Genomic DNA, 24,700 nt, shown 5'->3' on the forward strand with positions numbered 1-24,700 from the left:
AACAAGTTGCCTGCAGTAGTTGTAAATGCTCCAATATTGGAAGTTTTTAAGAAGATCTTGGATAACCATTTGTCTGAAACGGTATAGGGTTTCCTGCCTAAGCAGGAGGTTGGACTAGAAGACCTCCAAGGTCCTTTCCAGCTTTGTTATTCTATTCTGTTCTGTTCTATTCTAGTTGTAATGTGAATCACTGCAGTTTTAAGTTAGTAACACAGTTGCTAAGCGAATCTGGCTTTTCCATTGACTTTACTTGCACAAAAGGTGATCACAAGATGCCACAAAAACGATCACATGACACCAGGACACTCCAACTGTCATAAATATGAGTCAATTGCCAATTTTAATCATATGACCATGGAGATACTATCATAAGTCACTTATATCAGTGTTGTCGTAACTTTGAACAGCCACTAAATGAAAGGTTGTAATTAAGAACTAGGTATATTTTAAGTTGAACGCTTAAGATTAAAATCCAAGGCCAAACTTTTTCTAATCTATCAATGCTAATAATACTGAATCAAATTAAAGCTTAGCTACTAATGGGTCTACAATTATGGTGACTTTGGATGCCAAGATGAATTGACTGCTGTGCCAGGTCATTTGTGACAACCACTGTATTATACAAGAAATAAGTTTCTCCTGAGCGCTGCTTGGAGAGTCCAAGCATGTGTTAACACAGTCTATCTGCCCTAGGACTGAGTATCTTTTTCCCCCTTTGACCACGCCTCCCTTTGCCTCTACAATCCCAGATTAAAAACTCAGTCCGCCCAGTGAGGACTTGAATTTGGGGAGTTCCTCGGTCCTAGAGCAAATAGAGTGGACTTCCCATCATAAGCATTTTTCTGTCATCACTACATCCCTAAAGACCACTCATCTGTTGGACATCTGATTCTGCTGACCATTGCGAAACATCTTACAGCTGCTTGTCGCTGCTGAGGGGTTGTCTGTGCAGTTGGCTGTAGCCGGTGGAAGCGTGAGTCATTCGCCCAGCGCTTGCCGACGAACGGTGGGGGGGGGGAGGAGGTCTTCCCTTGCTGCTCCCTTCGTATCACGATGCTTCCTGATTGCACAGAGCCTCTCGCTGGCTCAGAAGGAGCGCAGGCGGTTTTACCGGCTCTGTCAGCCATCACGCTGGCCATTTTGAAATTCGCACGCTTTTCCCCGGCAACAAGGGCAGAATCTGTGTGTGCAGCGGCAGCCATTTTGGAGCAGCCTTTTCACAACCGCGTGTAGCCGGTGTGAGAGAGAGGTGTCTATGGGGCTGCAGCGAACCAGGGAAGTGGTCTCCATTGCCTCTTGCTTGGAGTCGCTGTGATCGGAGGGCCGCCGTTCCTATGCCCCAGCAGCATTGCGGATCGCCGTCCGGGAGGTCAGAGACTTGTCTGGGGTGCCAACAAGTCGTGTTCTCCTGTGCCACACCAGCCGGAGGGCTGTGGACGGCCTGAGAAGGGGCCTAGTCCTGCGGGCACCCCTCTCCTCCACCATCTGCAGGCACCAGTAGCCGGCTGGCTTGCGCCCTATCCAGCCTAGTGAGTCAGCTCCTTGTTGCCTTTCCTTTGGCTGCACCACCATGCCAGATGGAGGTTTGCAGCTTCAAGAGGCCCAGTCAGGGCCCTCAGCCAAACGGCCAGGCTGAATCACCCGCCCAAAGGGGGGAAAGGGAGCAAGGGCTCTTCCAGTAGGCACCCCACGGGGCCTTCTGAGGGCAATGATCATAAGGACCCATCCCCGGAATGCAGAGAGGCACCTGATCCCACCCCAGGGCAGAGGCTTGAGCAGGGACCTGGCTTCCCCAGGGCGAGCAGGTCACCGTCATCAGCAGGGGAGATATCCAGGGATTCCTCCCCTGCAGCTTCATGGGGTTACCCAGATTCCCCCAGTTCGTCCCTAAGGGAGGAACTGGCGCCCTCACAAATTTCTCTACCTTCTGCTGAGGACTCTACCACCAGGGCCTACAGAAGCTGCAGGGATTCTAGTAAGGCCCACCACAGGGGGAGTAAAAAATCGGGCCTGTCCGCAGAGATGAAGGAGGTCATATGTCTGGCCATCTCTCAGGGCATTGCTGAGGGCATGAAATATCGTACTGGTAAAGAGGTCCCTTCCAAACCTACACATGGGTCCAAGCTGACCACTGAGCAGGCTCTGGCCTCCCCCAGCACCTCGGTGGCCACGGAGGAGTCTGCCCTGGAAGAGGGGGAGGGGGAGGACTTCCAGTTGTCGGAAGACGAGGACCTCCCTCTGGACAAACCAGCTTTCACCGGCCTTTTTAAGCCTTCTCTCTTTAAGTCCATCTTACATAAGGCGAAGGCGGCCACAGAGCTAGGGACCACTCCCAAGGGGTCCACTTCTGGGGCATCTGGCACCAGGGACCACAAAGAAAGTGTCAGCTCCTCTCCATTAGTTAATTAGGAAAGAATGACCATAAGACTCCATGCGTAGAAATCAAATGTACTTTTACTAATTAAAAATGGTTAAAGGCAATGCATAGCGAAGTCTGGTTAATTAGGCACGAAAACAGTTGATATATAGAATAGCCCATTCCCCACCCCTTGCATCATAGACCCAGTCCAATTATAAGTCTTCCAAATGTCAGGATGGGGAAAGGACCAACATACTTAGGCCCCAATTTTTTGGATTTTTGAGTGGTCTGAAGGAACTTTGTGGACAAGTAGACCAAATCACCCTCCTTGTACTGATAAGGCTGAGCACGCTTCTTATCAGCTTGTTTCTTATGAGCGCGATGAGCAGCATCCAACGTAGCAAGAGTCAAAGACCAAACACGGCTGAGACGCTCACTCCAATCAGCGACGGAAGAAACTTGCGGCTGGTCACGAGGCAACTCAGGAATAGGAACAAAGTCCTGACCAAAAACAACCCGGAAAGGGGTAAAACCAGTGCTGGTATGAACAGAATTGTTGTAGGCCACCTCAGCATGCGGCAACAAGTCCACCCAATCATCCTGCTGATAATTAATGAAACAACGTAAGTACTGTTCTAGAACAGAATTAGTCCTCTCACAGGCCCCGTTAGTCTGAGGGTGGTGGGCGGAGCTAAGGCCCTGGGCGGAGCCAATGCGTTTAAGAAATTCCTTCCAGAAGGTTGAGGTGAATTGGACCCCTCTATCAGAAACAATACGATCAGGCACTCCATGCAACCGATAAACGTGGGAGATGAAGAGTTTGGCGAGAGCCTTAGCAGAAGGAATCTTGTGGCAAGGTATAAAATGAACTTGTTTGGAAAATAAGTCCGTAACGACCCACATGACGGTGTGCCCCTGGGTCTCAGGAAGCTCAACAATGAAGTCCATCGAAATTTCCTTCCAAGGGGCGACAGGTCGTGCTACAGACTGGAGCAGCCCCTGTGGTTTCCAGGGCAGCCTCTTAGCGGCAGCACAAACCGGGCAACTGGCCACATAAAGTTCAATGTCCTTTTTCAAAGAGGGCCACCAGAATTGCCTCTTGACTAGATGTAAGGTTTTGACGAAGCCAAAGTGACCCGCCAACTTGGAATCGTGAGCCCGTTGGAGAACGACGAGACGAAGAGAGGCGGGCACATAAAGCTTGGCACCGATCCACGGTAGATCGTCCCTCACCGTGCACTCATCTTGATGTTTCTGGAACCAGTCGTCCTGGGGAAGGGCGCGTTTGAGGTCAGACAGAAAATCTTGAGGCACCTCCACTTTCGAACGTGCCTGCTGGTGAGTGACCACCGGAGCCGCCAGGCTGGAAGTGGGAACAACAGGTTGAACAACACTCAGTTTGGAGCAGTTGTATTGAGGAAGTCTGGACAAAGCGTCAGCCATGAAATTTTTCCCTCCAGGGATGTACTTGAGCGTGAAATTGAAATGGTTGAAATGTTGGGCCCACCGCATTTGTTTAGGGGATAGACGGCGCGGGGTCCTCAACGCCTCCAAATTCTTGTGGTCAGTCCACACCTCAAAAGGGTGCTTAGCGCCCTCCAGAAAATGGCGCCATGTGGTTAGGGCCCATCGCACCGCAAACGCCTCCTTCTCCCAAACGGCCCAACGTCTCTCAGTGTCCGTGAGCTTGCGAGAGGTGTAGGCGCATGGTTGTAAATCACCGTGGTCGTTGGCTTGTAGCAAGACGGCCCCAACGGCGACATCACTGGCATCAGCTTGGACGACGAAAGGCTTGTCCATGTCGGGATGTCTGAGGACAGGCTCCGCAGCGAACAGGCGTTTTAGTCTTTCGAAAGCAGCTTGGCATTCCATGTTCCAATCCAGTGGTTTGCTAGGCCTAGGTCTAGGCCCACCCTTGGACTTCAACAAATTTGTGATAGGAAGTGCAATTTTGGCAAAAGAAGGAATGAACTGACGGTAGAAGTTAGCAAAACCCAAAAATTTTTGCAACTGCCTGCGTGTTCGGGGTGCTTCCCACTCAGTGACTGCTTTCACTTTTCCAGGGTCCATCTCAATGCCAGCGGGAGAGATGCGATAACCGAGGTAGTCAATCTTAGCCTGGTGAAACTCACACTTAGACAATTTGGCATAAAGTTCAGCGGCCCTGAGTTTCTTCAAAACAGTACGCACCAGAGCAACGTGGTTGTCATCGGAGTCATCAGAGGAGCTGGTGGAGACATCCGCTTCTCCCTCCAAAGCCTGGGCGAATTGGGGGGGGGGTGGAATCAACGGCGAATGCAGCTTCTTTCTTTTTCTTATCTGAGACCTTGGTGGGTTTTCCCTCCCGTTTGGAAGGGGTTAGGGCAACCGTGGGCAGCTGGGCGCGGCATTCAGGGGCGCGATGGCTGATTTTCCCACAACGAAAGCAAGCAAATGGTCTGGATTTCCCAGAGGGGCCTCCCCTCCCTTCGCCTCTGCTTCCGAAAGGGGTTTTGCGGCTTGGGGGGGAAGATTTCGCAGCTTTCTCTTTTTTCTTCTGCCTCTCCTCCTTAGCACATTTGAGTCTCATTAAATCCAGTTCAATGTCTGCCGCGTTTTCAAACCAAACAGTCAAGCGTTTGGGAAGGTGGCGATTAACACATTGTTGATAAATATCTTCATCCAAGCCCAAAGCAAACTTGTCCAAAAGGGCTTCTTCACCCCAACCTCTCATGTAATTACATAGGTGTTGAAACTCCTGAATGTACTCGGACACTGGCCTGTCCTCCTGCGCAAGGGTCATAAATTTCAGTTTGCCCCGTTTCTCAGTCAGGGGGTCATCAAAACGTCTCTTGAAAGCTCCCATAAACGCATTGAAATTCCTCAGGAGGGGGGAATTTGATTGGTGTAAGCCTGTTCCCCGGTCAGAGGCTTCTCCGTCTAATGCAAGTAAAACCATGCGTATTCTCAAGGTATCGGGCCCATAGATTTCCACGTAATTATAAACCTGCATGATGAAAGACCCCAGCTTCTTAGGGTTTCCATCATATTTCACAGGTAATGGGGGAACTTTAGCCATTCTGCGTCTTCTGGGGAGGGGGGCCCCTGGCCTGGCAGCACCCCTGGCAGGGGGGGGGTGAAGCTGCTTGTGGGTTTTCTTGCTCCCATCCCCTCTCGGCCTCTTCACCTTCCCCAAATCTTTGCCCAGAGTACCTCCGTTCCAAGTAATCAGGTTGATCTCTTTCCTGGGGTCTTCGTTCGGCTCCCGCCTCGAACGGCCTTTCCTGGTGTCTTCTTCTGGTAACGGCCGCATCCCAGTTTGCCCCCTCCTCTCTTTGTCCCACCGACATAGACCAACGGGGGGGACTAGGAGGGCTCGATATCTCCAGCTGAGCCAATTCTTCAGGAAACAAGATATCAGTGGTTTCTTTGTCCTTTTCTCCATCGCTAGCTGGCGAAGACATATTTTTTTTTCTGTTCTGTCTCCTTGAAGTTTTGCACCTTCCACGGTAGATTATAGTCTCCTGGAAAGGTGTTTTGAGACTTCGCTACCTGTCAGCTCCTCTCCATTAGTTAATTAGGAAAGAATGACCATGAGACTCCATGCGTAGAAATCAAATGTACTTTTACTAATTAAAAATGGTTAAAGGCAATGCATAGCGAAGTCTAGTTAATTAGGCACGAAAACAGTTGATATATAGAATAGCCCATTCCCCACCCCTTGGCATCATAGACCCAGTCCAATCATAAGTCTTCCAAATGTCAGGTGCAAGATAACTTCAAAAGGCATCACGAAGATGGAATGTCGGTGCCGTTAGAGCTGGCGGGAAACACCCACGCATGCGTAGTCCAATCAATCGGTAGACTCCAGAAACTTCCACCAGCACAATGAGTAACCCCACCCAAATACCATGCCCTCCCTCCCCGTTTCATGGCAGCTGAAGCGATAGCAAAGCAGAAGCTGACAGAAAGTCTCTTTAAGGAACCAGCTTCGACACAGGAATTCATTCCAGTGCTGGAGCTCTTCATGGACATGGTCCAGAGGCAGTGGATTCAGCCTGGGACCTTGACCAACCCGTGTGTGTGTGTGTGTGTGTGACAAGTCCTTATACACCGTTGAGCCAAAAATGGAGGAAGCTCTAAAGCTACCTGAGGTAGATGCTCCGGTGGCATCTCTGACCTCTATCTCCAACCTGCCGGCAGACCTTCTAGAAGGTCTAAAGGCGGAGGATAAGAAGTCAGAGAAGGCGTGCCTTAAAACTCACCAGGCCATTAGGGCCTCCACTTCTGCCTCGTTTTTCATAAGATCTTCTCTCCTCTGGCTGAGGCAATTGAGATCCAGTCCCCACCCTGGGGATCTCACTGGAGGCACGAATTGATGCATCCTTAAATGCGGCAAAATTTGCATCCCGGGCGCTGGCTTCTAATGTTACCTCTCGCCGCATCCTCTGACTTCGCCACTGGCAGGCGGAGATGAAGGCAAAGTGGAAGCTGGTGTCCTCTCCTTTTAAAGGGGGTCTCCTTTTCGGAGACGCCCTAGACAAATTCACCATTGAGACCAAGGACAAGAGAAAGATCCTTCCCGCAACCCTGAAGAAGGCTGACCACAAAGGATCTGGCTCCTTTCAGAGACAGTCCTTTCGGGCGCAGGACAACGCCCAGCCTTCAACCTCTTCTTCCTACTATAGGTCCTACTCCCAGCAGGGCGATAGTGGTCAGGACCGAAGCTCCTTCGGAGCATGGGGTAGGCAGCAACACCAGCAAGGCTCCTTTCGTGGTGGATCCAATTCCCAAAACCTCCGCAGGGGGAAGTGACCACCACAGGGATCCCCCCATAGGGGGTCGGCTGCAGTTTTACGTGGACAGGTGGGGGAGATAACCACAGACAGGTGGGTACTGAATACGGTCAGGAGGGGTCTCCTTCTGGAATTTCTGTCGTTTCCCCAAAGAACATTCATCCGCTGCCCTTCTCCCAGGAGTCCCCTGAAAAGGGAACTCACACAAGTGGAGATCCGCCATTTAGTCCAGATACGAGCCATAGAACCGGTCCCCAAGGAGCAGGGGAAACAGGGGTTTTACTCCATACTGTTTCTAGTGCCCAAAGCATCAGGGGGATGGAGGGCCATTCTCGATCTGAAGTGCCTAAAATATCAGAAGTTCAAAATGCAATCCCTTCACTCCATCTTGGATTGCGTAAGACGAGGCGATCTCCTCACCTCAATAGACTTAAAAGAGGCATATCTTCACGTCCCCATCCATCCAGCCCACAGGAAGTTCCTGAGGTTCTTCTTCGAGGGGGAGCACTACCAATACCGAGCTCTCCCCTTCAGTCTGTCATCGGCACCCAGGACATTCACGAAACTGTTGGCGGTGGTGGTGGCCCACCTCCAGAACCGCCAAGTTCGCCTGGAGTGTTATCTTGATGACATCATAATTCACTCCTTGAGCGGGGCCCAAGCCCGGCGGGATGTTCGGATCACCATCAGAACACTCCAACAGCACGGCTTGTCAGTGAACCTAAAGAAAAGCCATCTGGAGCCGACTACGCGAATACAGCATCTGGGGGTTATCCTGGACTCGAACTCTTGTCAGGTTTTCCTTTTGCCAGAGCAGTTGAAGCCTCTTCGGGACAGAGTGCGCCTTTGCAGCGCGGCCAGGTCGGTACAGATTGTCCAGTTGTCTCAACTTCTGGGCATTATGATTTCCTGCCTGAAGGTAGTTCCCTGGGCTCGTCTCCACGCCAGGGAACTACAATGGTTCCTCCTACCCATGCAAAGAACGAGCAACAGCAACTCGCACAGGCAAAGGTATTCCGCCCCCAAAGGTATTCCGCTCTCTATCTTGGTGGAAGACCAAAGCAGTGGAGAAAGGGTCTCTGTTCAAAGAGCCAGAAAGAATTGTCATGACCACGGATGTCAGCCTTCAAGGATGGGGAGCTCATTGCCAAGGCCAGCTAGCTCAGGGATTGTGGAGTCAGAGGGAGTCTTCCCACAGTATAAACTGGCTGGAGCTAAGGGCGGCCAGGCTAGCTCTTCGTCAGTTCACCCTTCAACTTGTGGGCCATCATGTGCTGTTGCTCACCGACAACGTGGCAACAAAGGCCCACATCAACAGGAAGGGCAGCACACACTCCAGATCACTCATGACGGAGGCGGAGACTCTGGGCAGGTGGGCGGAATGCCACCTGCTTTCCATCAGGTTGGACCACATCTCCGTGTCCAGCAACCAGAAAGCGGACTGGTTGAGCCGGCAGGTGATTGACCACTCAGAATGGCGGCTACACCCGGACATCTTCAACCAAATTGTGCAGAGGTTCGGCGAACCACAGGTCGACCTCTTCGCCACTCACCACAACACTCATCTGACTCATTTCTATTCCTGTTACCTCAGGGACGAATGCCCTGAGGTGCAAGTGGCCTCCAGGGCTGCTGTATGCCTTCCCCGCTCTCCCGCTCATTCCGCAAGTTGTGACCAAGTTGCTGGAAGAAGAGGCGGAGACCCTGCTCGTGGCACCCCATTGGCCCAGGAGGTCCTGGTATCCAGACCTTGTCAGTCTCGCTGTTCAAAAACCTTGGAGGATTTCTCAGGAGACCATCTCCCTCAGCCAGGGGGCGATCCTCCATCCAGAACCCCAGTGGCTACAACTAGCCGTCTGGCACTTGAGGGGGACCTCCTGAGGGAACAGAAGTTTTCTGACAAGGTCATCCAAACCATTCAGGCGTCCAGGAGGCCTTCGACGACCAGAATATATGAGGCCACCTGGAGGGCGTACTCCATCTAGTGCCAAGGGAAAGGATTGCAGAACACAGAGGTCTCTATTCCTCAGTTACTAGACTTTCTACAAGAGGGGTTGGAAAAGGGCTTGTCCCCCAACACCCTGCGCCGGCAGGTAGCGGTTTGTCTACCATTCTCTCCAGAGGTTCCTCCCGCACCCTGAGCCAGCACCCTCTGGTTAAAAGCTTCCTGAAAGGTGCTTCGAACATCAGGCCTCCTACGGTACACCGATATCCGTCTTGGAACTTGCCATTCGTTCTTAGGGCCTTGACGGGGGTCCCATTTGAGCCGCTTCGAACTGCGTCTCTTCGACACCTAACTATTAAGATAGCCTTCCTGGTCGCTATCACCTCGGCCAGGAGAATATCTGAGTTAGCGGCTCTATCGGTCAGGGATGACCTATGTATTGTCCATCCGGATAGGGTCATCCTATGTCTCGATTCCACCTTCATTCCTAAAGTGAACACCCTGTTTCACAGGTCACAGGAGGTGATTCTTCCCAACTTCTGTCCCAAACTGTCGCATCCCCGGGAAAAGGACTGGCACAAGTTGGACGTAAGACATGCTGTACACATCTATGTCAGGAGAACCAAAGAGTTCCGACGATCTGAGTCGTTTTTTGTCTCCTTTCACCCTGGATCACAAGGGCGAAAAGCTTCATCGCATACCATTGGACGTTGGCTGCGGGCCGGCATTAAACTGGCGTACGAACTTCACGGCAAGACTGTGCCGGGCCGTGTGATGGCTCACTCCACAAGAAGTGTGGCCACGTCTGCTGTGTGGGCGACCCAGGCATCATTCATTGATATTTGTCAGGCAGCCATGTGGGTGTCCCCCACAGCCTTCATTCGCAATTACAAAATAGACACCTTTGCCTCGGCCAAAGCCTCTTTGGGGCAAAGAATTTTACAAAAGGTTGCAGAGGCTCCGGACTCTACGAATTCTTCCCGCCCTGGGACATCATAGCTTAGGTATGTCCCATGCTTGGACTCTCCAAGCAGCGCTCAGGTGAAAGACCGTTGGCTTACCTGAACGGTCGTTCTCTGCGCGCTGCGGGAGAGTCCAAACCCGTCCAGGGTCTTATTGCCTCCGGTGGTGACTTCGAGGAACTGTGGAGGCGGTCCTAAATGGAGTCTTGTTCGTTTTTAATCTGAGATTGTAGAGGCAAAGGGAGGCATGGTCAAAGGGGAAAAAAGATACTCAGTCCTAGGGCAGATAGACTGTGTTAACCCATGCTTGGACTCTCCCGTAGCGCCCAGCGAACATTCAGGTAAGCCAACAGTCTTTTTAAAAAGGAGCTAAGTGCCCACAGGAATTATGGCCAGTGGCAACTTAAGAAGCAACAATGATTTTGCAGGCAAGGGATTCCCTGACTCTTTTACCTTTCTTTTTATCCATGTGGAGCCCTTCTCAGCACAGCTATGGAAATGTGTGCCATGGTCTAGTTTTAGGTACATTTCACTACACATAGTAGTAGTCATCCCAAAAATGCAATTAGAGTTTTTAAATATAACTTGTATTAAAATAAGTGTTTACATAAGATTAAAAAACTTGGAAATGTAAAAGGAAAAGGAGAAAAAGGAGTTCTGAAAACATAAAAGAAAAAGTGAGAAATAGCAAAAGAGAAAGATGTGTAAAATAAACTACTGCTTTTCAGCATATATAGTAATTATCATCTCTATCCTCCCAAAATGCTTTCCACAAACAAGCCTTTTACTAAACCATCAAATTACTAATTTATTTTTGTCCATTTTCATAAATAGTCTGTAAAGAGTTTCCAATCTTTTATAAAACTAATTATTGGTCCCTCCTTTATCAAACAAGTCATTTTAGTCATTTCTTCAATCTTTGTGATCCATTTCTCCATTATGGCTATTTCTGTAGCCTTCCATCTTTACATTTAGTAATATTTTAATTAGGTGTAAAATAGCCATAAGACTTCCTGAATTAGTAAATAGTTTCTTATGACAAGGGTGAGAGTGAAGAAGAAGAATAAAATGTCATTTTCAGTCTAAACATCTGGCTGACTGTACGTCAAATCATCATCATCATCATCACCTGGAAATGACCAATTGCATGGTTTCTGGCTGAAATATCTGACCGGTTTACATGCTATATTGGCCAGGCAACTAAATGAAATTTTACAAAATGGTTAAATTGATGAATGGTTGACAACTGGAAAAACATATTTGATTCAGAAGGATGCAACTAAAGGAACAATACCTGAAAACTACAGACCAATAACATGCTTGCTAACAACCTTCAAATTACTCACAGGCATTATTGCAGATAACATTATGGATTATTTGGAAACAAATAACATCTTGCCAGTAGAGCAAAAAGGCAACAAAAGAAGGAGCAGGGGCACAAAAGATCAGCTCCTAATTGATAAAATGATATTAGAAAATTGTAAGAACAGAAAAATGAACTTGAATATGGTCTGGATTGATTACAAAAAGGCATTCGACTCATTGCCACATAGTTGGATCATAAAATGCTTAGAAACAACTGGCATTAGCAAAAATATTACATCCTTTACTGAAAAGGCGATGAAACAGTGGAGAACTGAGTTGGCAGTAGGGAATGAGAACTACGGAATGGTTAATATCAAGCGAGGAATTTTCCAGGGTGATTCACTTTCACCTCTTCTCTTCATCATCGCGATGATCCCACTATCAGTAATCTTTAAAAAAATGAAATTAGGCTACCAAACAGCCAAAGAAGCTGAAAAAAATTCTCATTTATTATATATGGATGATTTGAAACTCTATGGAAAGTCAGAAATAGAAATCCAATCACCAATCACTGACAAACACAGTCCGAGTATTCAGCACCGATATTTTAATGCAGTTTGGCATGGAAAAATGCGCCACTGTATCCATAAAAAGGGGCAAAATCACTACATGTGAGGGAATTGAAATGCCCAATGGCCAACTAATTAAATTCAATGAAAATGAAGCCTACAAATATTTAGGCATTCTGCAGTTGGATAACATCAAGCATGGAGAAGTAAAAACTATTGTCAGGGGAGAGTACACCAACAGAGTTAGGAAAATTTTGAAATCTAAATTGAATGGTGGAAATACAATCAAGGCCATAAATACCTGGGCAATACCAGTTATAAGATACACAGCTGGTATAGTTAACTGGACACAAGCTGATTTGGACATTTTGGACCGCAATTCGCAATTTAATGAGTTTATATGCCGCCCAATCCCGAAGGACTCCGGGCGGCTTGCAAATACGAAATGAAATAAAATAACACATAGGAGGAAAGAACAAAAACAGTTAAAAAAAACACAACATACATTTGGCTTATCTGGGGGTTTGGACCTGATTTAAAATCAGCAACCCCAGGCCTGTCGGAACAGCCAGGTTTTGGTGACTTTTTGGAAGGCCACGAGAATAGGGAGGGTCCGGATCTCTGCTGGTAACTCGTTCCACAGAGCCAGAGCAGCTACAAAAAAGGCTCTCCCCCGAGTGGTCGCCAGCTGGCATTGTCCGGTCGACGGCACCCGGAGGAGGCCTAGCCTGTGGGTTCTAATCAGACGTTGGGAGGTGTATAGCAGGAGACGGTCTCTCAGATATCCAGGTCCAATGCCATGTAGGGCTTTAAAGGTAATCATCAGCACTTTGTAGTGTATCCGGAGACCAATAGGGAGCCAGTGCAGCTCGCGGAGGATAGGTGTAACATGGGTGTACCGAGGTACACCCAATATCACTCGCACAGCTGCATTCTGGACCAACTGTAGTCTCCGAACACTCTTCAAGGGCAGCCCCATGTAGAGTGCATTGCAGTAATCGAGCCTTGAGGTGATAAGGGCATGAGTGACCATTTGAAGTGCCTCCCGGTCCAGATAGGGCCGCAACTGGTGCACCAGGCGAACCTGGGCAAAAGCCCCCCTGGTCACAGCCGACAAATGGTCTTCTAAAGTCAGCTGTGGATCCAGGAGGGCACCCAAGTTGCAGGCCCTCTCTGAGGGGTGCATAATTTCACCCCCCAGGCTAATCGATGGAAAATCTGGACTGTCCTTGGGAGGAAACATCAATAACCACTCGGTCTTGTCTGGATTGAGTGCCAGCTTGTTTACTCCCATCCAGATCCTAACAGCCTCCAGGCACTGGCACATCACTTCCACTGCTTCGCTGAGTTGGCACGGGGCGGACAGATACAATTGAGTATCATCCGCATATTGGTGGTACTTAATCCTGTGCCGCCAAATGATCTTGCCCAGCGGCTTCATGTATATGTTAAATAGGAGGGGGGACAGGACCGAGCCCTGCGGCACCCCATATTTCAGGGGCCTAGGGGTCGATCTCTGTCCTCCAACCAACACCAACTGCGACCTGTCAGAGAGGTAAGAGGAGAACCACCGTAAGACGGTGCCTCCCACTCCCACCTCCCCCAGTCATCGCAGAAGGATACCATGGTCGATGGTATCGAAGGCCACTGAGAGGTCAAGAAGCACCAGGATAGAGGAGTATCCTCTATCCCTGGCCCGCCAGAGATCATCGGTCAGCGCGACCAAAGCAGTTTCGGTGGAGTAACCAGGCCTGAAACCCAACTGGAAGGGATCAAGATAATCAGCTTCATCCAAGGACCGTCGGAGTTGAAAGGCCACCACCTTCTCAACAACCTTCCCAACAAAGGGTAGGTTGGAGACTGAATGATAGTTTTTAAGAATAGCTGGATCCAGAGAAGGTTTCTTAAGGAGGGGTCTCACCACTGCAACCTTTAGGGGCTGCGGGAAAGATCCTTCCCATAAAGAGGTGTTAATAATTCTCTGGAACCAGCCTCGTGTAACCTCCTTGCTGGCGGAAACCAGCCAAGAGGGACACGGGTCCAGTAAGCAGGTGGAGGCACTTACCGCTCCCATGGCCTTGTCCACTTCCTCAGGAGTAACAGGTTGGAACTCGCTCCAAGAAATCCGATCAAGGCCCACCCCTGGCATCTCAGCAGGAACTGCGGCGACGTGGAATCCAGGTCCGTCCGAATCTGGGCGACTTTGTCCGACAGAAACTGAACAAATTCCTCAGCTCTTCCCTGCAAGGGTTCCTCCGCATCCCTCCCCTTCAGGAGGGAGCGAGTAATCCTAAACAGGGCGGCCGGGCGAGATTCTGCGGACACAATAAGAGCGGAAAAATGCACACGTTTTGCCACCCGTATCGCCATGAAATAAGTCCTAAACCCTTGAAGAGTGTTCAAAGACTTCAGCTAGTCCAGAATGCAGCCGCATGAGCGATTGTGGGTGCACCTAGGTACACCCACATTCCACCTATCGTCCGTGAGCTGCACTGGCTTCCCATTGGTCTCCAGACATGCTTCAAGGTGCTAGTCGTTACTTTAAAAGCCCTACATTGTATCGGACCTGGCTACCTGAGAGACCGCCTCCTGCCAGTTACCTCCCAGAGACCTATTAGATCGCACAGACTAGGCCTCCTCCGGATTCCATCTGCCGGCCAATGTCGGCTGGCGACCCCCTGGGGGAGGGCCTTCTCTGTTGCTGCTCCAGCCCTATGGAACAATCTCCCCGTTGAGATCCGGACCCTCACTACCCTTCTGGCCTTCCGCAAAGTGACCAAGACCTGGCTGTTCCGGCAGGCCTGGGGCTGTTGAATTATCCAGCCCCATCTTATGTTATGAATGTTCTTGAATTTTTAACTGTTGTTTTTTATTTTTTATATCCCCCTTTCCCTTCTTATTTGTAAGCAGCCCTGAGTCTTCCGAGAGTGGGCGGCATACAAAATAAATAAATAAATAAATAAATAAATAAATAAATAAATAATAAAGGCTCTTAGCAGTGCTCGGTCAGATTCGGAGTTACTAGCCCTCCAGCATCGCTCTAGGCGTCTCTTTTGGCACTTCATCTCCCGGAGTTCCTCAGTGAACCAAGGAGCCCTCCTGGATCCACTGCCGCGGGGAAGCCGCAAAGGCGCAATCCGATCAAGAGCCCCAGCTGCCGCTATATTCCAAGCAGCGACCAAGGACTCTGTCGGGCTGCGGGCAAGGGAGTGAGGTATATCCCCAAGCTCCGTTTGAAATCCCAAAGGGTCCATCAGGCGCCTGGGGCAGAACCACTTAATCGGCTCCACCTCCCTGCAGTGGGGGAGTGGTTTCCAAAAGTCCAGCCTCAGTAGGAAGTGATCTGACCATGACAGGGGCGAGATCTCAATGCTCTCCAATTTCAGATCACATCTCCACTGCCCCGAGAGAAACAAGGGGTCGAGCGTGTGTCCTGCTGTATGAGTTGGGCCCAGAATTACCTGGGTCAAGTCCATGGTTGTCATGGAAGCCATGAACTCCTGCGCCCCATCAGAGCGTTCGCCGAGAGATGGCAGGTTGAAATCCCCCAATACTATAAGTTTGGGGAACTCAACCGCCAGTCCGGCTACTGACTCCAGGAGTTCAGGCAGGGCTGTTGCAACGCAGCTGGGAGGTAGGTACATTAGCAACACACCCGTTTGACCCCCAAGGTCCAGCTTCACCAGCAGAGACTCACATCCTACAATCTCCGGAGCAGGGATCCTACGAGGAACCAGTGACCTTCGGGTGATGACAGCCATTCCCCCCCTTCTCTGGTGTCGCGGTTGGTGGAGCACCTGAAACCCCTCAGGGCACATTTCAGAGAGGGGGACTCCTCCCTCGTGGCCCAACCATGTTTCAGTAATACATGCCAGATCTGCTCCCTCGTCTAATATCAGGTCCCGGATGAGGAGAGCTTTATGAATCACAGATCTGGCATTTAGCAACAACAAACTGAGGCCAGGGCCCTGATCATCCTTGCCACTTGGTCCTTGAGATGAGCTATCGGGGCCGAAAGGAGGAACCACTGTGACGTAGCGAACCCTCCTTCCCCGGTAATGGCCTGCTCTGAAGCTCCCGTCATACCTGCCCCTCCCAAATGTAACCTGGATGCTCCGTCCCGTCCCCCCATCCATAGACCCCTCTCCCCAACCCATGGCCCCCACTTTCCTTGGTAGGCCATTCACCCCATACACTCCGGGACGAGAGGCAGTTTCGGGCCCCCATCTGCTTCTGCCTTTGCACTCAGCAGAGGGGCCCCCTGCCGCACTCCCAGTCCCCTCATATACACCAAACAGCCATACTTAACACCCACACCCCACTATAACAATAAAAACAGTAGGTACAGTAAAAACAGGGGATAAAAGTTAAAACTAATACAAAGTGGGCACATTCATTAGCATACATACACACTCCACATACTAGGGCAATTTGCGCAAGTCTTAGGTCTTAAAAATAGTGCAATATAAGTCTAAAAGTCCGGAAGTAGGTTAAATGGTTGAGAACCGGCAATGGCAATGGGTGGAAGACAGGAGAAAATCCGACTTCTCCTCTCCTGTAGGCCAGAAGAAGGTCCAAAAGTTCAGGGTAATAGGGACAAATCGGAATAAAGGGTTGGGGGCTCGGGTATTCCTCAACATGTCCACAGACGTTCCCACACACCGTAAATGCCCCCAACCGACCACAATCCGTAGCGCCGTGATAGAATGGGTTGGTTGGATTAAATGGGCGCTATCACAGTTGGTAGTCCAGGGGTCGTAGCAGGAGGCAATAAGAATGTCAGTGATGGAAATCCAGGGGCCGTGGAAGGTAGCAGCGATGAAAACAGTTAGGGCTAAGGAAGCGAATCCAAAGGCCCTAGACTTGTAGTTGATGAAAGTCAGATGGTCGAAGTCCAAAGTAACAAGAGACCAGGAACCAAGCAGGGAAGACTGACGGGGACTCCGCAACAACCAGAGCAGGCAAGGGGGAAGGCTCACCAGAAACAACACTTCGAGTAGGGAGCAATGGAGAGAAAAGGCAGCGTTGGTTGAAAAGGCAGCATTGGTGGAAAAGGCAGCGTTGGTGGAAAAGCCGAGCCAGATGCGAAGGGGGGGCAACCGGGAAGGGCTACGGCCGCGGCATACACAGCCAGCTGCCTGCTTCGCCCAATCCACATAGAATCCACATAGAAGCCCCGATCGATCTCTCCCTCTTTAAAGAGATGGCAGTGACAGCAATCGGCCGACAAGGTCGCTGGAGGCTCACCAGCCTGTAGAAGAAAGTCTGAAAGGCCTCGCAACCGCCGCAAAACTCTCCCAGACACCTCCGCCATCATCACGGGGCCACCATCTTCACCGCTGAGCCCACCGAGCCGTGCTGAAGATTCTGGAGTCCGGGGCCGATGAAAGGTGTCGGCTCCCCTCGGTATTTGGTCTTCACGTATCCCTTGACTTTCAATCATCCCAGGGACCTCTTTAAGAGCAGTAAAAAAGTCGGTTTCAGGGGCTCCCAGCGCTTTTTCGTCAGATTGTGCTAAGGGAAAAAGCCTGGTCGCCATTCTGTTTCCCGCACATGCGCACAAAGAGCGAAAAACCAGGAAACTATATCTGCCCCGAAAATCAGGTGGCAGAGGATTATTACAAGTGAAGCAAATAGCTGAAGAAGAAAAACATGCACTGGATGATTATTTAAAAGAAAGTCAAGAACATCTATTAATCGAAGTAAAGAACAAAAATTTATTGAAGGTCCAACAGACGAAACAAGAATACATAAAAGATGTGATAAAATCAAGAATGGAGAGTTGGCAGAACAAAGCATTGCATGGCCAATTTCTGGAAAAAATAAAAGATAAAGTGGACAGTGAAAAAACTTGGTTATGGTTAACAGCAGGTACATTAAAGAAAGAAACAGAGTCACTAATCCTGGCTGCGCAAGAACAAGCTAGCCGCACAAATGCTATTAAGATGAAAATCGAAAAATCCTCTGATGATGCCAAATGCAGACTTTGCAAAGAAGCTGATGAAACTGTTGATCAGCTGCTGTAAAAAAATCGCACAGACTGATTATAAATTGCGGCACAATTCAGTAGCACAAATGATCCATTGGAATTTGTGCAAAAATTATAATATTAAAACAGCAACAAACTGGTGGGAACATAAGCCTGAAAAAGTCACCAAAAATCAGATGGTCAAGATCTTGTGGGATATTTGCATACAAACAGACAAAATACTGGCGCATAATACACCAGACATCACACTGGTTGAGAAAAATAAGGTCACAATCATAGACATCGCAATACCAGGTGATAGCAGGGTCGCCGAGAAGAAACATGAAAAAATCGCAAAATACCAGGACTTAAAAATAAAAATTCAACGATTATGGCACAAACCAGCAGTGGTAATTCCAGTGGTAATTGGCACACTGGGTGCTATTCCAAAAGCACTGGAATGACATTTAAAACCGCTAAAAATTGACAAAATCACCATCAGTCAAATGCAAAAAGCTGCACTGCCTGGATCTGCACGCATATTACAAAAATACATTACGACGTCCTAGGCCCCTGGGTGGGGCCCAACTAATAATCAATGCTAAATCCGACGAAACAACTGGCCGCTATGATACAATTGTATAATTATAATAATCCTTCCTTCCTACCATCGAACAAGAAGGTAGGCCTCTTTCCTGCCGTGGCTGGGCCTGGACAGCTATCTGATGTGGTTCCTACAGTTATGATATTATCCTTGAACCAGTAGTGGCTTAGCACTGAGAACCAACCCAGGCACCTACCATTACTAATGATGAGGAGAAACCAACAAAATTCCACTCTGGATCGGTCATTGTCCGGGTCAACAAGGACCACGTCAGATGCTATGGCTCCTGGACATCTGTTGAAAAAGGGCTACAGGGCTCAGTTGTTACTGCCAGGGAACCAGGGTGTGCAACTGCAAAGCGACTGGAACCAAAGTGCAAAACCTGGACAACCGAAGAAAATCGACAAATCCTCAAATATTACTACCAGGCAGAACCAACAGCCAGGGGATTTCAAAAAAGAATGATGCAACTGTGGAAGGAACAACACCCAGAAAGTGACATAACTGAACAAAGATTAATGGATCAAAAGTGCTTCATCACCCGTAATAAAGTTTTCACAGAAGTGGAAATGCAACATCTAGAAATATTGGCTAAAAAGAAAACAAGTGATGATGAACAAGCTGAAGAAGTGGCTCCAACACCTGAACAAATTGACCAGCCAGTGGAAGAAACGAACATACAGGAGAAGACCCTCCTGTGCAACAACTTGAAAGTGTAGAGCTAAGTGATCTAGCAAAAATGCTGAAAGAAAAAATTATTATTCGCGAAGGGCATAGCAAACGAGTGAAAGATCTGTTAACTGCCACGAACAGCATTTTAACTTCCATCCCATCCAGCACACTATATGAAACCAACCAATTAATGTATAGCAGAGTCGCCATTATAACTGCAGAACTAGGTTATAAAATGCCAAAAAAGAAACCCACTGGAACACCAGTGAAAAATTCGACTTCAAAATAAAATTAAAAAACTACGAGGGGATATCAGCAATCTGAAGTTCTTGAAAGAAGGAAAACTAAAGAATAAAAAGCTGAAAAATAGTTTACACAAAAAATACAACCTGGAGGAAAAAACCATAACGGAAATTATGGAAGAACTAAAACAATGTGCAATAGCAACAGGAAGGAAAATTGAAAGATACGAAAGACGAATGAAACAATATCATGAAAATGTCCAGTTCAGAAGAAACCAACACCTCTTCTACTGGTCCCTTGATGAAAACCGAATCCAAACTAATATTCACCCATGTAAAGAAAAAACTGTGAACTTTTGGGAAGAACTGTGGGAAAACCCAGTGGAACACAACAACACTGCCTCCTGGATCAAAGATATTCAACAACAAACAACACAAAACAAGATGGAAAATATTGTAATAAAAACTGACATGGTGGCAAAACAAGCAAAGAAGGTCAAGAACTGGAGTGCACCTGGCCTGGATGAACTGCATGGATACTGGTTAAAACACCTGACCAACCTCCATCATCGCATGGCCACTCAATTTGATCAAATGCTTCAAAATACAACAAGCGAAGAATGGTTAATAGCTGGCCGAACATACTTCATAATGAAAGACTCAAAAAAAGGCACAGAACCAAGCAACTATCACGCAATTACTTGTCTGCCAATAACGTTCAAACTTTTTACAAGGATACTGGCAAATTCAGTATTCAATCATCTGATGGAAAACAGTTTGTATCCAGTAGAACAAAAAGGAAATTATAAAAAACCAAGAGGAACAAAATATCAACTGCTCAAAGAAAAAATGGTACTAAAAATGCAAAACGAAGAAAAACAAATTTAAATATTGCGTGGATTGATTACAAGAAGGCATTTGACTCATTATCCCACAGCTGGATTAACACCTATTTGGAAAACTTTGGAATCAGCAAAAATATATGTACATTTTTGAAAGCAAATATGCAAAAATGGAAAACAGTTCTAACAACAAATGGGGAAAACATTGGTGAAGTCAACTTCAGACAAGGAATCTTCCAAGAGGATTCACTTTCACCACTACTGTTCAACATTGCATTAATTCCACTGATAATAATCCTACAAAACACAAAACTGGGATACCAAATCTCAAGCCAACATGGCAAGATAAACCATCTACTATATATGGTTGACTTAAAAATATATGAGAAAAGCCCCACTGAACTTAAATCAATACTCAACACAGTCCAACTGTTCAGCAGTGACATCAAAATGAACTTTGGACTTGAAAAATGTGCTATATTATCCATGCAGCGAGGAAAAATGGAAAAAACAGAAGGAATAGAACTGGGAAATGGAAATATAGTGAAAGCATTAGCAAAGGATGATGGTTACATGTACCTAGGCATATTGGAAGCAGATAACATCTTGAATGGAAAAGTCAAAGAGTCAACGCAAAAGGAATACATCAGGAGGGTCCGCAAAATATTAAAATCAAAGCTGAATGCTGGAAACATAATTAAAGCCATTAACACATGGGCAGTTCCAGTGATACGCTACTCAGCTGGAATCATCAACTGGACTCTGGCTGAACTGGAAAACTTGGACCAGAAAACACGCAAACCTTTGAATATGTTTTACATCCACGAAGTGTACACTTTACATCCACGAAGTGACATCGACAGGTTGTACCTGCCAAGAAAAATAGGGGGCAGGGGGCTATTGCAAACCCATCAAACTGTACAAGAAGAAAAACAAAGTTTGAATTATGTAAACCAAAGTACAGAAAAATTGCTGCAGGCTGTGAAAACGGAGAATAAAAACAACAGAAACAAAGACAGAATATAAGGAAAAACAGCTGGATGACAGATTAAATAGATGGAAAACCAAAGCTTTCCATTCAAGATGTTATCTGCTTGAAAAACATTGAAGGAAAATGTGATGACAACTTGACATGGACATGGCTTAAGATGGGAACTATCAAGAAAGAAACGGAAGATTTAATACTGGCTGCTCAAGAACAAGCACTACAAACTAATGCCATGAAAGCAAAGATACAAAAATCCACTGATAACCCAAACTGCCGACTTTTCAATAACAAAGTCGAAACTGTTTCACATTTAATATGTGAATGCAGGAAAATTGCACAAACTGATTACAAAGCTAGACCTGACCGAGTTGCTAAATTAATCCACTGGTGATTATGTAAAAATATGATTTACCTGTATCCAGAAAGTCTTGGGAACATAAAGTGGAAAAAGTTATCGAAAATGAGAACGTGAAGATCTTGTGGGACTTTCAAATACAAACGGATCGTCATTTGGAGCACAACATGCCTGATATCATGGTTAAAGAGGGCCGAAATGTACAGTTAATTGATATTGCTGTTCCTGGAGATGCCAGAGTCGAAGAAAAAGAACTAGAAAAAATAATGAAATATCGCGACCTGGCCATTGAAACTACACGGTTATGGATGAAGCATGTAACAGTGATACCCATTGTCATCGGGGCACTTGGCACCATGTCCAAGAATTTTACAAGATACATCAATAAATTGCAGCTTCCTGCAATAACACCAGCGGAACTGCAAAAAACTGTGCTACTCGGAACATCTTATATTTTAAGAAGGTACTTGGTTGATACCTAGGACGCTGGCAGCAAACCGCATCAACCATTAACACCAGTCACTGGTATTTGTAATACATTTTTAAATGTTCAGTTGGCTGATTTTCATGTTTAATGAATAAAGTATATAATAATAACAATCACCATCATCATCATCGCCAAATCCGGTGAAACAACTGGCTGTTGTGATACAATTGTGTTGTAATACAATAATAATAACAACAACAATAATAATAATGATAATAATGATAATAATAATAATTAATAATAATAATGCCCAATGGCCAATTAATTAAATGCAAAGAAAATGAAGCCTACAAATACTTAGGCATTCTGCAGTTGGATAACATCAAGCATGGAGAAGTAAAAACTATTGTCAGGCAAGAGTACACCAACAGAGTTAGGAAAATTTTGAAATCTAAATTGAATGGTGGAAATACAATCAAGGCCATAAATACCTGGGCAATACCAGTTATAAGATACACAGCTGGTATAGTTAACTGGACACAAGCTGATTTGGACCTTTTGGACCGAAAAACCAGGAAACTAATGACAATGCACTACAGTTTACATCCACATGGTGATACTGATAGACTTTACCTGCCACGAAAATCAGGTGGCAGAGGATTATTACAAGTGAAGCAAACAGTTGAAGAAGAAAAACATGCACTGGCTGATTATTTAAAAGAAAGTCAAGAACATCTATTAATCAAAGTAAAGAACAAAAATCTACTGAAGGCCCAACAGACGAAACAAGAATACAGAAAAGATGTGATAAAATCAAGAATGGAGAGTTGGCAGAACAAAGCACTGCATGGCCAATTTCTGGAAAAAATAAAAGATAAAGTGGATAGTGAACAAACTTGGTTATGGTTAACAACAGGTACATTAAAGAAAGAAACAGAGTCACTAATCCTGGCTGCGCAAGAACAAGCTATCCGCAAAAATGCCATTAAGGCCAAAATCGAAAAATCCTCTGATGATGCCAAATGCAGACTTTGCAAAGAAGCTGATGAAACTGTTGATCACATACTCAGCTGCTGTAAAAAAATCGCACAGACTGATTATAAATTGCAGCACAATTCAGTAGCACAAATGATCCATTGGAATTTGTGCAAAAATTATAATATTAAAACAGCAACAAACTGGTGGGAACATCAGCCTGAAAAAGTCACCGAAAATCAGATGGTCAAGTTCTTGTGGGATTTCCGTATACAAACAGACAAAATACACCAGACATCACACTGGTTGAGAAAAATAAGGTCAATCATAGACATCGCAATACCAGGTGATAGCAGGGTCGCCGAGAAGGAACATGAAAAAAATGCAAAATACCAGGACTTAAAAATTGAAATTCAACGACTATGGCACAAACCAGCAGTGGTAATTCCAGTGGTAATTGGCACACTGGGTGCTATTCCAAAAGCACTGGAATTACATTTAAAACAGTTAAAAATTGACAAAATCACCATCAGTCAAATGCAAAAAGCCGCACTGCTTGGATCTGCACGCATATTATGAAAATACGTTACAACGTCCTAGGCCCCTGGATGGGGCCCGACTAGTAACCAATGCCAAATCTGGCGAAACAACTGGCTGCTGTGATACAATTGTATAATAATAATGATGAAGATGATGATGATGATGATGATGATGATGATGATATTGATGATGTTGTTGTTGTTGTTGTCTCTCAATGGCTCTGGCCATCTTACAATAATCAAATTACAATTAAATAAAAAAAATTAAGAATAGCATGTACAAGGAAGCAGGGAGCCTCACTCTCTCTCATTGAAGGCCTAGGTAAAGAGCTAAACGTTTATGGCTTTTCTAAACAATAGTAGAGTGGAGGCCATCCAGATCTTGGGGAAACTTTATTTCAGAGGGTAGCCAGTGCTAAAGAGGAGCATTTTTGAGATCCTGAGAAACGACATTGTTTAATTGAAGGAACTCAAAATGCACCAACCCTGCAGGATGAAATTGGCCAGGCAGATGTTCAATCAGAATAGAGCTGAAAGGGACCTTGGAGATCTTCTAACTCCATGAGGGGGAACCTATGGCACACGTGCCACAGGTGACATGCAGAGGCATTTCTTGAGGGCCCGTGAGGCATTGCCCTGTCAACTCCAGCATGCATGCGCATGCTGGCAAGCTGGTTTTTGGCATTCCTGAAGCCTCCAGAGGGCGAAAAACCTCCCAAAAAGCAAACCAGAAATTCGGTAACGGAAGCGTCCTGCATGGCACGACAAAACCGCGCTCGTCAAAATAGCGGTGATAAAACCGCATCGCCGCGACGTCATCACCGCCGCGACAACAGCACGGTGACAGAAGGGCGCTTTAAAACAGTGCGGCGGCAGAAAGCCGATTTAAATTAAGGTTAGGATTAGGTTTAGGGGTTTGCTTTAGGGTTAGGTTTAGGGTTAGGGCTAGGTTTAGGGTGCTGAGTGCTTCGGAAGGCGCGGATTTGCCCTCTGCCCTTATGTCAGTGCGGTAAGGTCGCATTTGCTTTAGCAATTCGGACGGCGCGGATTAGGGTTCGCGCTTATGTCTCCGTGGATAAGGGCTTCACGGTATTGTGGTGGAACCAGCCCCCTGAAGCCTCCAGAGGGAGAAAAACGACTCAACAGGCAACCCAGAAGTCCATTCCCGAACTT

At 47.0% G+C, this 24,700-nt stretch overlaps 1 protein-coding gene across 2 annotated transcripts in view; it reads left to right on the forward strand.

Annotated features, from left to right (window-relative positions):
- The window catches only part of PDE7B (phosphodiesterase 7B), a 190,115-nt gene that overhangs the window by 163,713 nt on the left and 1,702 nt on the right, over positions 1 to 24,700 (forward strand). The gene's annotated exons all lie outside the window — the stretch shown is intronic.

This window comes from Thamnophis elegans, chromosome 4 (genome assembly GCF_009769535.1).
Source record: "Thamnophis elegans isolate rThaEle1 chromosome 4, rThaEle1.pri, whole genome shotgun sequence".
NCBI classification, from domain to species: Eukaryota; Metazoa; Chordata; class Lepidosauria; order Squamata; family Colubridae; genus Thamnophis; species Thamnophis elegans.